Source organism: Lissotriton helveticus, chromosome 10, assembly GCF_964261635.1.
Source record: "Lissotriton helveticus chromosome 10, aLisHel1.1, whole genome shotgun sequence".
Taxonomy (NCBI): Eukaryota; Metazoa; Chordata; class Amphibia; order Caudata; family Salamandridae; genus Lissotriton; species Lissotriton helveticus.
The window spans coordinates 340773229-340785876 of record NC_136071.1 but is presented as its reverse complement, the minus strand read 5'-3'; the positions used below and the strand labels follow the sequence as shown (position 1 = coordinate 340785876).

Genomic DNA, 12648 nt, shown 5'->3' with positions numbered 1-12648 from the left:
GCAGGATAGACTGAAGGGGCGGGGAGGCGGGGTGGCACTGATAGTAAATAAAAGTGCCACTTGTACCATCATTCCCTCGGATGCGATTAAGGGTTGTGAATCCCTCGCCTTTTCTATTGTTTTATCGCCGCATCAATCTGTGAAAGGTCTTCTTGTGTATAGACCCCCAGGACCCACTGGCACTTTCTTTGAAGAGTTCCAGTCGGTAATTTCGTCTCTGATACTGAAGTCGGAGCATTGCATAGTCGCTGGTGACTTTAATGTCCATATGGATGACGAAATGGATGCCGATACGATAAAAATGCTGGACGTAACAGCCCCTCTCGGCCTGGCCCCCTATCATTATGGGTCTACGCATGAGAAGGGCCATACCCTGGATCTGATTTTCTCAACCACTCCCGTAGAGATTCTTGCACCTATTCAGGTGCTATGGTCGGATCATAGGCTGATCAAATATTATATCTCGGAGATAAGAAAATCCTCTTGTGCCCCTCGGCAGGTTGCCCGGGGTTTTAGGGCATTTCATCGGGTCACCCCGGAATTGCTGACTCAGGCATGTGCGGCTCACCCCTGCACCCTGACAGGAGACCTAAACGGGGATGTAGAGCGGTTGCAAGCATGGCTCTTAGAGAGGCTTGATGATCTTGCTCCTATGAGGCCCCCCCGCAAGGTAGATAAACGTGCATCTGCCCCGTGGTTCACTGAAGCGCTGGTGGCGTCACGTCGGCAATGCAAGGTGGCTGAAAGACTATGGCGCGCGAAATATGACCCGGTGGCCAAACTTGCCTACAGGTCTTTAGTGAAAGCATATCATCGAGACATCCTCTCTGAGAAGAAAGGTTATTTCGCGAGGAAAATTGAAGCTGCCTCAAACTCTTGTAAGGAGCTATTCGCCATTGTACGGGAGTTTACGGCGTCACGTGCTTCGTCGAGTCAGACTCCTCCCCCAGAGTCTTGGGTCAGTGCGATTGCTAACTTTTTTACTTCGAAGATCAGGCTGATCCAGGACTCCTTCTCCTTGCAGGAGCCAGAGGCGCCCTGCCAGGCGGTGGATGCCCCGGTCGTCTTGTCCAATGCAGGCCCGGTTCTGGCAGTCTTTCCCCCTCTTTCCACTGCTTCATCGTTGGATTTGATGGCCTGCCTGAAATCGGGTTCACCTCGTGACGCCTGCCCCGCCAAATTTTTGGCGAAAATGGCAGAAGCCGTTAACCCATATGTGAACCCCCTGCTGAATTGTTCTCTTGAGCAGGGTGTGGTTCCCCAGATATGGAAGCAGGCGATGATCATTCCCTTGCTTAAAAAGCCCGGACTGGACGTGGAGGTGTTGGCGAACTACAGGCCTATTTCGCTTTTACCCGCTTTCGCCAAGATTATTGAAAAACATGTGCATAAGGTGCTCACCGATTATCTGGAGACGCATGAGCTACTGCACCCTACTCAATCTGGATTCCGCAACAATCTTAGCACCGAAACAGCACTTCTGGAAGTTTCGGAGGCGATTAAGGAGGTGCTGGATTCAGGTGGCAGGGCGATGTTGGTGATGTTAGATCTGTCGGCGGCCTTTGACACCGTCCCCCACGAGGGTCTCCTCGCAAGACTTTCTGAGATCGGTCTAAGGGGGACTGTGCTCAGCTGGTTCCGTTCGTTCTTGGCGGGCCGTCGACAAACGGTCTGGGCCTCTGTTTGCTCCGCCGAGATGTCGCCATTGGGTGTCGGAGTCCCTCAGGGCTCAGTGTTGAGCCCGACTCTATTTAACATCTTTATGACCCCTCTGGCGGAGTCTTTCGGGACTCAGATCGTTTCCTACGCCGATGACACCCAGCTCCTCTTTACCTGTGAGAGTGGTGCGGACTTCGACGGAGAGAGTATCCGGGGTTGCCTTGAGGCTGTTTTTCACTGGTTCCAACATAGCAGCCTCAAGTGCAACTCTGATAAATCCGAGGTTCTCTTCTTTGGGTGCAGTTCAGATCCGGATTGGAAGGTGTGGTGGCCTGAGAACATGTTTCCACCAGCAGGTTCGTCCCAGGTGGCCAAAAACCTAGGGATTAAGATCGACAACGGCCTAACACTGCGCTCTCAGATAATTGGTCTTACTGGCACGTGTTTTGGCCTGCTCCGGATGTTGCGCAAGTTTCTCCCCTTACTATCGGAGGAGCATAGGAAGATAACAGTGCAGGCTATAATTGGCTCGAGAATTGATTATTCGAACATTCTCTATCTCGGCCTGCCAGAATATCTGCTTCAACGGCTTCAGGTGGTCCAGAACTCGGCAGCACGGGCAATCTTTGGGCTATCTCGCCGTGCCAGAGCCTCGGGCCTCCTGCAGTCACTGCACTGGCTTCCCGTCCGGAAGCGGATAATCTTCAAGGCCTTGACTCTGGCGCATAAAGCTCTTCATGCCTCCGGGGCGAAATACCTTCAAAAAAGGCTCGTCTTTTACCATCCAGCCAGGCCCTTGAGGTCAGGATCCCTGTTCCTCGCCACGGTTCCTCGTGTTAAAAGGGCACGCATTGGAGGCCGTTCTTTTAGACTGTTGGCCCCCCAGCTATGGAATACGCTTCCAGTGGCATTGCGTAGTACATCTAACTTATTGGCTTTTAGGAAGAGTCTCAAAACCTGGCTTTTTACTTCTTAGTTGTCCCCTGGGGTTTTTCTGGATCTTCGCTCTTTTTCGTTTTTTTAATTGTTATGTTGTGAGATAGGTGTGCAAATCAAAGCGCCGGGACACTCTTTGAGTAGCCGTGCGCTATACAAAACCAAGTATAACATAACATCTGCACCAGTCTTTCCTGTGCTAGTGGTGGGGACAGTGGCTGAGACGTTGCTGTTGAGCTGGTCGTCCACTCTTGCGGGTAGAGCTTGTATTGCAGCATTTGTGGTGTTGCTGCTCGAGCTTGGCCGGCACTTGCCTGGGCTGGAGAAGCTCCAGGCTTCCTGGGAGCCCTTGGTAATGTGCAACAGCCTTTCTCCTTTGAAAGTTTTAGGCAGCCTGTTGGAATGGCGCGCAATGCACCCCATCTTCGTGTGTTTCTCTAGAGGCTTGCCGTTTTGCTGGGCGTCGCTGAACTTTGTCTTTTTGGGGCGCAAGGGTGACGCTCTCTGGGGCATGAAATTCTGAGAGCATGCCTCGCTGGGCCTTGCGTAGTCCGTCACGGTAGTAGGGCTTGAGCATGCAGCTTTCCTTATGGCGGCGGTGCGCTATTGGGGACCTGTTGACCACTGTTGCCGGCTGGTTAGCAGGGCGTTGTGCTGTGCTCAGGTGCCGCTGGTCCGTCGGTGGCAGTGCAGCAGCACTGGTCATTGGTCTGCCGCTTTCGCCTGCTGACGTCCGCCGTAGTCAGTCAGTGTGTTTGACCGCTCTTTGGACGTGCCGGTGTGGATGCTCCTGCCAGGATCACTTTGCCGTCTTCTCTTGCTGACCCTGCCACCTCCGGCAGGGTAGTGGGGTATCAGGGCCTCTCATCCAGCCTACCTTGCAGCTTGGGGCGACGGTCTGGGGCTCAGCTGGCTATCTGCTCTGGCCAGGCAATACGTCCGTTCTTCAGGGCATTACTTTTGGGGAGCAACCAGGCGGCGCGGCATGCATTGCGGTGGCTTGCCCTGATTGCTGCAGGTTTGGGGTGCTGGAGGAGCTGGTGCAGAGTTCTGTGCAGGGATTGTATATCTGTGGACACAGTGCAAGAGCTGGGAACACTGTGTGGTTCGCTCGGTGCTATGGTGAAGTGAGCTGTACCCTATACTTGTGAGGGGGGTCTGAGGCATTCCTTACAGCTCAGCCTTGTTCCTAGGCTGGGGGAACGCTGGTTTAAGCGGCTCTGTGGGCACAAGGGTTCAGACCTCCTGCGCTGATATGTAAACTTCAGGCTGTTTCCTTCTTGCGTGCTTGCGTGGGGTGGCTGAAATACCACCTGTGGCCGCTATGTGGCAGTGTAGCGCGTCAGTGTTCGGCCAGGCAGCCTTTCCTGGAAGTTGCAGGCGCCTACCCTGACTGGAGGCTCACGGCGCTGCAGGCACTCTTCCTCGGGGAGCGGAAGCCTTTCACATGCTGTCAGCCATGCTGTCTCGGGGCATCGTGTGGTCGGTTTGCGGTGTGAGCTGCGCGGGGAAGGTAGGACAGTCTTGTTTTGCCTTTCCCAGAGCTGTGAGCTGTTGCGGGGACATTTACTGATTTGAGCAGCGCTGCTGGCGTGGCAGGCATCTAGGGTGTGGGCGCAGGGGAAACAGGCTCTTGCCGGCGCTCTGACGGGGGTGGTACAGCTAGGTGCAGATCATTCCTTGCGTCTGGGCTGCAGGCAGCAAGTCACTGTTAGGAGCGCCGCAGCTGCTTCTTACATGCAGCAGCAGGTAGGCTGTGACTCCGCACTCCCGTCTCACCAGGTTGTGGCGCCGTGTTATCTTCCACCCTCGCATAGCGGGGGGTGAGGGGGGGGGGGGTTAACAGTGAGCGCAGGCTGTTGCGCAGGTATCGGTGCAGGGGCTCAGGCATATCGCGCCGTGTCTGGACGGCGTGTTTTTGTTCCATTCCCTGGTGTAGGAGCGGCAAGCAAAACAGCCTGTGGGCGCTTCAGGGCAGGTGACCTCGAGGGCCAAGAAGCAAGGTTGCTTCCTGTGCGGCGCAAGCCGTGGCACCTCCTCGTGTGTCCGTGTTTCTCACACTGACCTCTCGCCGTCGGGCTTGCTGGTGCGGGTTGTAGCGGCGGCAGTATATGGGCACCTGCCGGGACCTCTACCGTGAGGCTGGGTCAGGTGCTGGGTGGCCTCCGTCCTCTGCACGGCCTCAATCGTTGTGCTGGCAATGGGCATGAGGGAGTCTCCAGGCAGGCTACCTTGATCCTCCAGGGTCTGGGAGGCGGTAACTGGGTGGTGCGAGGGTCGTGATCCCCTCTGCAGTCAGGGGGGGGGGCTGTCACGGTTGTGATTCGTTTTCTCCTCACGAAGGACGATGAAGCTTCGAGCCTCAGGCATGCGGGGTCAGCTACCTGCCTCGTCGCTAATGTGGTGTTGGGCGTCCGACCCACATGACGTGAATGACACGCACACCAAGAGATATGGTGCAGTAACTGGCCACGAGCACATGCACACAGGCCCTTTTATTGACGGGGCCACGTCACTCGTGGCACCCGTGATGGATAAGTGTGGGGGTGCAGTGTGTCCAGCCCTCTAGGGAGTGGCTGGGGTTACAGCTTCCTGCAGACACTAGAACGTGTCCGGCAGGACATTAGTCACGAAAGACGCCAAGGTCCTTCGGGGATTCTTGTAGTCTGGGTGCAAGACATGGTACGGTGAGCCAGTCTTGGGCCTTTGGCATACATTTGGCGCAGGCCTGGGTCTTCTGCGTTGTGACCCTTTGACAGGCACAGGTTACAGACCTTGTGTGAATCCCCGGTGTTGGCAGATGGGACAGAATTTAAAGAGGGTGTTCTCCGTACCTTAGCTGCCCCTCTCCTGCATTCTGCAGGCCACATGATCCTCACTGTTTGCATCCTTTGTCGCAGTCAAGGCAGCTTGTTTCCTCAGTTCAGTGTTGCCCGCAGCCTCCAGTGATTTACGGTGCTTTTGGTTGATCGCTCTGCAAATAGTTCAAGATTCGTTGGAGCGCCAAATGGCGGAAAAAATAATATGAAGATGGCAATCATGCACAGTAATGTCCAAGGCACGGTCTGATGTTACAGGGGATGGAATTAGCCCCAACACAAAAAAAGAAAGAAAAAGGACAAGACACTATTATGGACCCAACCACTAAATGTTGGAATAGAAGTGAATCCCTTCAGAAAAGGATACATGCTGTAAATAGATGGTGACTTGGAATTATGCCAGGAGAGCTTACTACTCAGTTTGTCCTCTTTGGCTCAGGCCATAAAGATCTTTGCTGCACACTCCTTTACGACCTTGGGATGCATGCTGCAACATGAACAGACCCAGGAGTCGTGTCAGACCCCAAGCACCAGAGACCAACATTGTGGAGGGCTGTGATGGACATCTTCCTTTTTCAGTCCCTACAAGGTTTAAGCTCAGACTTTTTGGATGGGGGCACAATTTCCTCAAGTTTTGTGCGAGAAAAAGGTGCTAAAACTATCTGCATCTAAAGCATGGAAAAAGGAAACTGAAACTATGCCAGGGCGGACGATATATGGCTTCGGTGAGGTCACATGGCGCCACTGCAGAGCCCAAACAAAATGTGCTCCTAATGACCCATTAGTTGCATCCAAGTGGGCACTCAAATTCTGGTTCCTCCAAGAACTGAGGACTCCACACAGTTCAATAAAGTTATTCACTCTTTCTTTTATTGATTCTTGAATTAGAATTCATAATTTTTGCTTAATGTAATTAATTTTTCATTTTATTTATTCATAGTCATTCTTTTATGACATTGCTGCTTTATTTGCTCCTATGCATTTCGGGCAGGAGAAAGCCCTTCCTCAGGGAGCATCAATGTCTTTTCAAGTTTTCGGTTTCACGAGTCTTGTTCATAACGTCACCTCCGATGCGGTAAACACAGATCTTCCCAAACGGAGGTGACGTTACAAACAAGACTCGTGAAACCGAAACATTGAAAAGACATTGATGCTCCCTGAGGAAGGGCTTTCTCCTACCCGAAATACATAGGAGCAAATAAAGCAGCAATGTCATAAAAGAATGACGATGAATAAACAAAATGGAAAGAAAAATGAATTTTATTAAGCAAAAATTATGAATTCAAATTCAAGAATCAATAAAAGAGTGACTAACTTTATTGAACTGTGTGGAGTTCTCAGTTTTTCTTGGAGGAACCAGAATTTGAGTGCCTACGGGGATGCAACAAATGGGTCATTAGGAGCACATTTTGTTTGTGTTGAATAGGACGTCTTGGACGGAAGACGCCACCCGCGGAGCACCAAAAATTCATTTACACTTTTTTAAATTTACTTTGGAACATTTGAAAGAAATAAGGCTGTGCACCTGCATCAAATATAGTTCTTAGCCACTGTAGAGACAGCACCCTCCCTGCGCCATGAGAGCTTTGAGGTTTCCAGAAGCAATCTGACAAACAAGTTATTTACCTTCGGTAATGATATATCTGTAAGAGACATTAGTTATGGATTCCCTACCTTAGAATTACCCCCAGGCATCAGACTGGTTCCGGAGAATTTTCCTTGAGCAGTACCCCTGCACGTCGGTAGGTGGCGTTGGTCGACCCCACGTTAGTCGTTGGCGTTGTGATCGCCGGAATGATGTTGCGGTATCTACTTAGACGCCGCCCACGCACGCTGACGTCAGTTCTTTACACGACATTCCACACCAGAAGCGCAGAGCGATGCAAGAAACTGACCACTGGTGCACAAAACTAGGGCCCTGAAAGGGAGTCCCTTACTCTAGAAGTCAGTTCGCAGACTTGGGAGGATGGGTGGGCCCAGTGCTTAATTTGTAAAATATGAAGTGCAGGTGCTCAAATTTTTGTGAGAGGCCACACCTATGTTTCTCTGACTCCACCCACTTCCTCTATTAGCCCCACCCTCATCCTCAACTGGCACTGCAAAAAGTCAGATGAATTTCAGCAAGGGAGCCTTCCTCATAGTAAGGTTTTGATAGGAGGTACCCCATGCCCTGTGAACATTTTGAAAAAAATTGAATCAAAAGTGCATTTAAAGCACAATTCTGGAATAAATTAGCTAAAATCACAATTGCATTGAAAAGGGGCAATTCCGCTGCTCTTTGTGCTGATTCGGGGGAAAGGACAATACTGTCGTAGGGTATGCCCTTTTTTGCTAGAGTCTATGAGATCCAAGATACAACTTTTACATAGCTTATGTGACAAAATAAAACAAAATGTCCATAAATCTAAATTTTTGCTAAATTTCATCTAAATCCATTCAGCCATTTTGTCACTACAACTGAGTTAAACATTTAAGGAAAATGCTTCGGTGTAAAAACATGTTTTGGGACCCTCCTTTTTTCTTTGCACCCTCTTAATGAATCACCGTATAACTTTGCATGCAGAGAGAGGGAGCGAGGGTGTGTGAGGGTGCATGAGGGTGAGTGCGAGTGTGTGTGTAGTTATAATTTGGATCTAGTTACCATAGGAAGGGTGCCATGTAGTAGAGTGTAGTGGTGTCGGTTACAGCATAGTGGCATATCAGAGTGGGGTGGTGTGTCGTAGAGTGCAGTAGCGTGTCCCTTTAAGCCATCTATTAAGTTATTAGGTATGAAATATGATTTATTGGTTTCCCTTGTGGGTCTAGTTCGACATAAGTCACAAAATTCCAGAAACCATTTCCATGCATGATGGTTATCCTCCTGGCTTGGCTTATGTTATAGAGCTACCTTATGAACTGATAGGCATAGAATAACAATCTCCAGGTACCCTTCCTTAAAATCGTCCTTTAAATATTCTTTGACTTACATAAATGACATGTTCGTCTATATCCTTTTTGATAATATATATTATGTAAACCAGCCACAAATTTTGTTTTTGTACTGATGCATTTTGTTATTTTACTCACAATTATAATCCACTGCCTTTTGATGAGTGCAAGTGTAAGAAATGTTGGCAATCATTGCAGCTCATTGGTCTGTGAGATCTTGCTTTTAAGTGTTTATCAAGTGGTGACCATTTTTCACTAATTAGGAGACCCATTCGTAAGATGAGGTTCCCAGTTACATTTAGAGTGGAGATGTGTTTGTCACAGCACATACAGAATGTGCTAGGAGGTTGGAGAAGATAATTTGTTGATTTTCATATTTCTAGAAATTATAAGTAACTCATTATTCTCATTACAATGCAGCCCGGGGGAAATAGAAGAAATTACACAGGTAAAGGGAGGGATTAATGACAATTGCTTCATTTTTTCAGGAAGTTTGACAAACATTTTATGAAATTCCACGTTTTGTTCAGTTCAAATTACAACGATTTTACGTTATCTTGCCTTCTTTTTTCACTTCTGGGCATTCTCCGCGTAAAAAAGTCACATGATCGAAGCAATTCACTGGTTCTATGAGAAAACGTATTGGTCAATACATTTTCAGTGCCAACCATTCTCCCATGGGTAAAAACTATGCAAAATGACAATGTGATATTTGAAGAAATTTCACATAACATGAAGTTCCTGAATTTTGCAAATATAGTCAGCATAATGTAAATTTCACTCAGGCCTAGTCAATACCTGCCCCTAGTGTTTCTTTTGAGCAGCAGACACTAATTACCCAGCAGTTTTGATTCTCAAATATAAACATTGTACTTCTAATCAGCTTTCGACATTTACGTTTTTCTGTTATTTCACGTTCATCTGACTTGTTTTTTAAGGCACACAACCAATGACCGTAGTAAGTCTGGCTAACAGTTTTTTTATTGTTTCACCTTCTGGTACTTGTGTTAAAAGTCATATCCACAGCAGATTATCAAGTCCCTAACAGGTGCATTCCCGGAGAGGCTCAAACCAACTTTTGAACAAACAACAACAGAAAGAAAGACTTTGGTCTCAGTGTGTTCCAAGTGGCAACGTGTAAGGTTTTTACAAATAACCAGTCAACCCTGGTTTCAAAAGCTGGCTTTCACGATATCGGCCAATAGACAAAATGAACTATATGACACTATCTGAGCATTGAAACTGAAGTCTTTACACCGGAGTTAATATTCTGTAACGTTCTTCGTCATGGTAAATACAATTGTGACACATGTAAACCTCATTTAAATGTCGTGTAAGTGCTAATCAAATAAATTAGGTGGAAAAAATGACAGCAAATCAATTGAACTCATTTTTCTCTGACACTCAGTCATCTACGACGAAAAATGTTCAATCAATTAATTTGTTTGAAGCATGCACCCTAGTTTAGCTGACATTGTTCTTTACAAAAGTTATGGAACACTTCTACACAAAATCATTCTTAATTCAAGAGCTATTACTCTGCCCATCAGAGTAACGTAACGGTGCTGCACAGCTGCCGCCTGCCTGCCCTCAACTCAATGTCTCGGTCTGATGGCTCGTGGGTGCGGGAGTGTCGACCGGGGCGTGGCAATTGGAAAGATATCTGGCGCGCAGTGCTGCCTGCCATACAAGCATTTAACAACTTACTTAACCCGGGTGGGCACCAGCGGCCGGCCTCAACCGAAGCCCACAGGGACTCTGGAGACCCACCCAGGCCAGAACAACACTCCGCGACGGCTCCGACCCAGATAGCCACTAAGCCACTAGTGTTAAGCAGAAAACTGTTTAAGGCCCAGGGAAGGATACTTATTACTAAGTTCAAAGGCAGGGCCTTTAACTTTAAACCCCGGCCGGCCTTTTGTAATGCGAGCTGATATCGAGTTGTAAATGCGCTCACATGCATAGTCTTAGGTTCTTTATTTGTGCATGCATTTCACCCTATCCTGATAATGTGTACGGCGTCGGTGGCTGCTACAGCGCTACTAAGCCAGGGCAGCCCAGGTACATTGCATGCATATTCAAATTCGAATTTTTTGAGGATACTTCAAGAGCTTTCTTAACCCCGACCGGCGGCGTCCCCATTGCGATATATTAATGCGTACCGTGGGCCCGGGCCAGAACGTGTACGCATGGCCGGCCGTGGCCAGGCCAGGGCAAGGCCAGGAACAGTGCATCATCGTGGATGGAGCCGGAGCTACCCGGTGCCGACACGCCACCACTGACTGGGCATGTCGTATGTGGCATGGCATGATGCCTGACTGCTACTTAGTACTTACGGTGCACTCGTCGTAGTCGGCCGGGGCTGCGGGGCACTGCTTTTATTAACTAATAGGCCGCCTTGACTGGTGCTGCCTGCCCACAACGAGGTCAGGCTCCTGTAACCGTGGTGTGCCGGGGCGTGGCATCTTGCAAGCGGGAAAAAAATCTGCGCGCGGCACGCACAAACAAATCCAACCTACCCAATCAACGTCTGACTCCCTCCCACCACCGGCAACAGTCCACTGAACTAAGGGCTGCGCCTGCCCACCGCCACCTCCCTGATAACACCATCATATGAGTATAGTATCCTTATGATTAATGATGCAGTAATCACTTTGCTGTTGCTCCGGCTCACATTCACACTCAACCGAAGCACACTGGGACCAAGGAGACCCAAAACAGCACTCTGCGCCGGCTCCAAGTCACTGAGTCAGTTTTGGTAATTATAACATCATGTCACCATATGTGATCATGCAATCGTGTGTAGACCCGGCCCTGTAAAATAAGTGCCGGTGCTAAGCACCGGAAAGCACCGCCACAAATTAAGCACTGGGTGGGCCGTTAATGAATCAATAACTAATATATATCCCTCACAGATATATCGTTACTGAAGGTAACTTGTTCATCTGAAAGAGACCATTAGTTATGGATTCCTTACCTTAGAATAGATACCCCAGCAAAACCAACCCCAGAGGTGGGTCTGTGAACCAAGAAAGTCCTGGAGAACGGAGCGGCCAAAGAAGCCTTCCCTCTGGACTTTGCTGTCCAGGCAGTAATGTTTAGTGAACGTGTGGAATGAAGCCCACGTGGCTGCCTGGCAGATGTCATGAAGGGGGACTCCACATCCTAAAGCAGTAGTGGCTGCCGTCGCCCTGGTGGAATGCACGCGCAACCCTACTGGAGGTTCCTTTTTCACCAAGGAATACATTTCAATGCAAAGAACGACCCATCGAGAGATGGTTTGTTTTTGCACGGCCCGACCGTCCTTGGCGCCCACATAGCCAACAAAGATTTGATCATCCACCCGGAATAGTCTTGTGCGATCCAGATAAAATTAAAGTGCACGTTTTGGATCCAGACGGTGGAGCCTCTCCTCTTTAGAAGGATGGAGGACAGGAAGAAGGTTGGCAAAGTTATGGTCTGTCCTATGTGGAAAGAGGTAACCACTTTAGGAAGAAAAGAGGGTCTAGTGCGAAGGACAACCTTGTCTGGATGAACTGCCAGGAAAAGAGGTTTAGAAGAAAGAGCCTGAAGCTCACTCACCCTGCAAGCAGCGGTAATGGCAATCAAAAAGGCAGTTTTGAGTGTCAATAGTCTGATGAGGGCAATTATGTAGTGGCTCGAAAGGAGCACACAAGGTAGGTCAGAACAAGATTCAAGTCCCACTGGGGCATAATTAAAGGAATAGGAGGAAAGAAGTGAGTAATGCCCTTCAGGAAGCGATTTACAATAGGGGACTTGAAAAGAGAAGGCTGATCAGGAAGGCGAAGAAAGGGCGAAGTACCCAAAGCTAGCCCTTAAGAGTGCCCAGAGCAGAGCCCTGCTGGGCCAAAGAAAGAATGAAGAGAACCTCTGAAAGAGGGGCAGAAAGGGAATCCACAACCTTTGCTGTGCACCATGCCACAAATTTGTTCCATCTACGGGTGTATACCGTTCCGGTGGAGGGATGCCTGGCTGCTAAGATAATATTACAGACTTCGAGAGGAAGGTCAAAAGCGGGCAACTTTCGCTGCTCAATCTCCACGCAAGGAGGTGGAGACTGGACATACTCGGTTGCAGGACCGTCCCCTGCTGCTGCAACAGAAGATCCTCCAGATGAGGCAGTCTGATTGGAGGATCGAAGGCCATGTTCAAGAGCTCAGGATACCAGACTCTTCGTGCCCAGTCCGGAGCCACAAGAATGACTTGGGCTTGGTCACACTTGATCTTCAGCACTCTGGGCAGAAATGGTATAGGCGGAAAAGCGTACAGAAGACTGCAACTCTAC

General features: G+C 49.2%; 1 long non-coding RNA gene across 1 annotated transcript in view; it reads right to left on the bottom strand.

Moving 5' to 3' along the window:
- LOC144785193 (uncharacterized) overlaps positions 1-10775 on the bottom strand; it is a 60508-nt gene extending 49733 nt beyond the window's left edge. The window contains exon 1 of the long non-coding RNA XR_013601806.1: positions 10679-10775. This is a non-coding gene — a long non-coding RNA (uncharacterized LOC144785193). The remainder of the gene's footprint in view (positions 1-10678) is intronic.
- Between the last annotated feature and the right edge of the window lie 1873 nt (positions 10776-12648).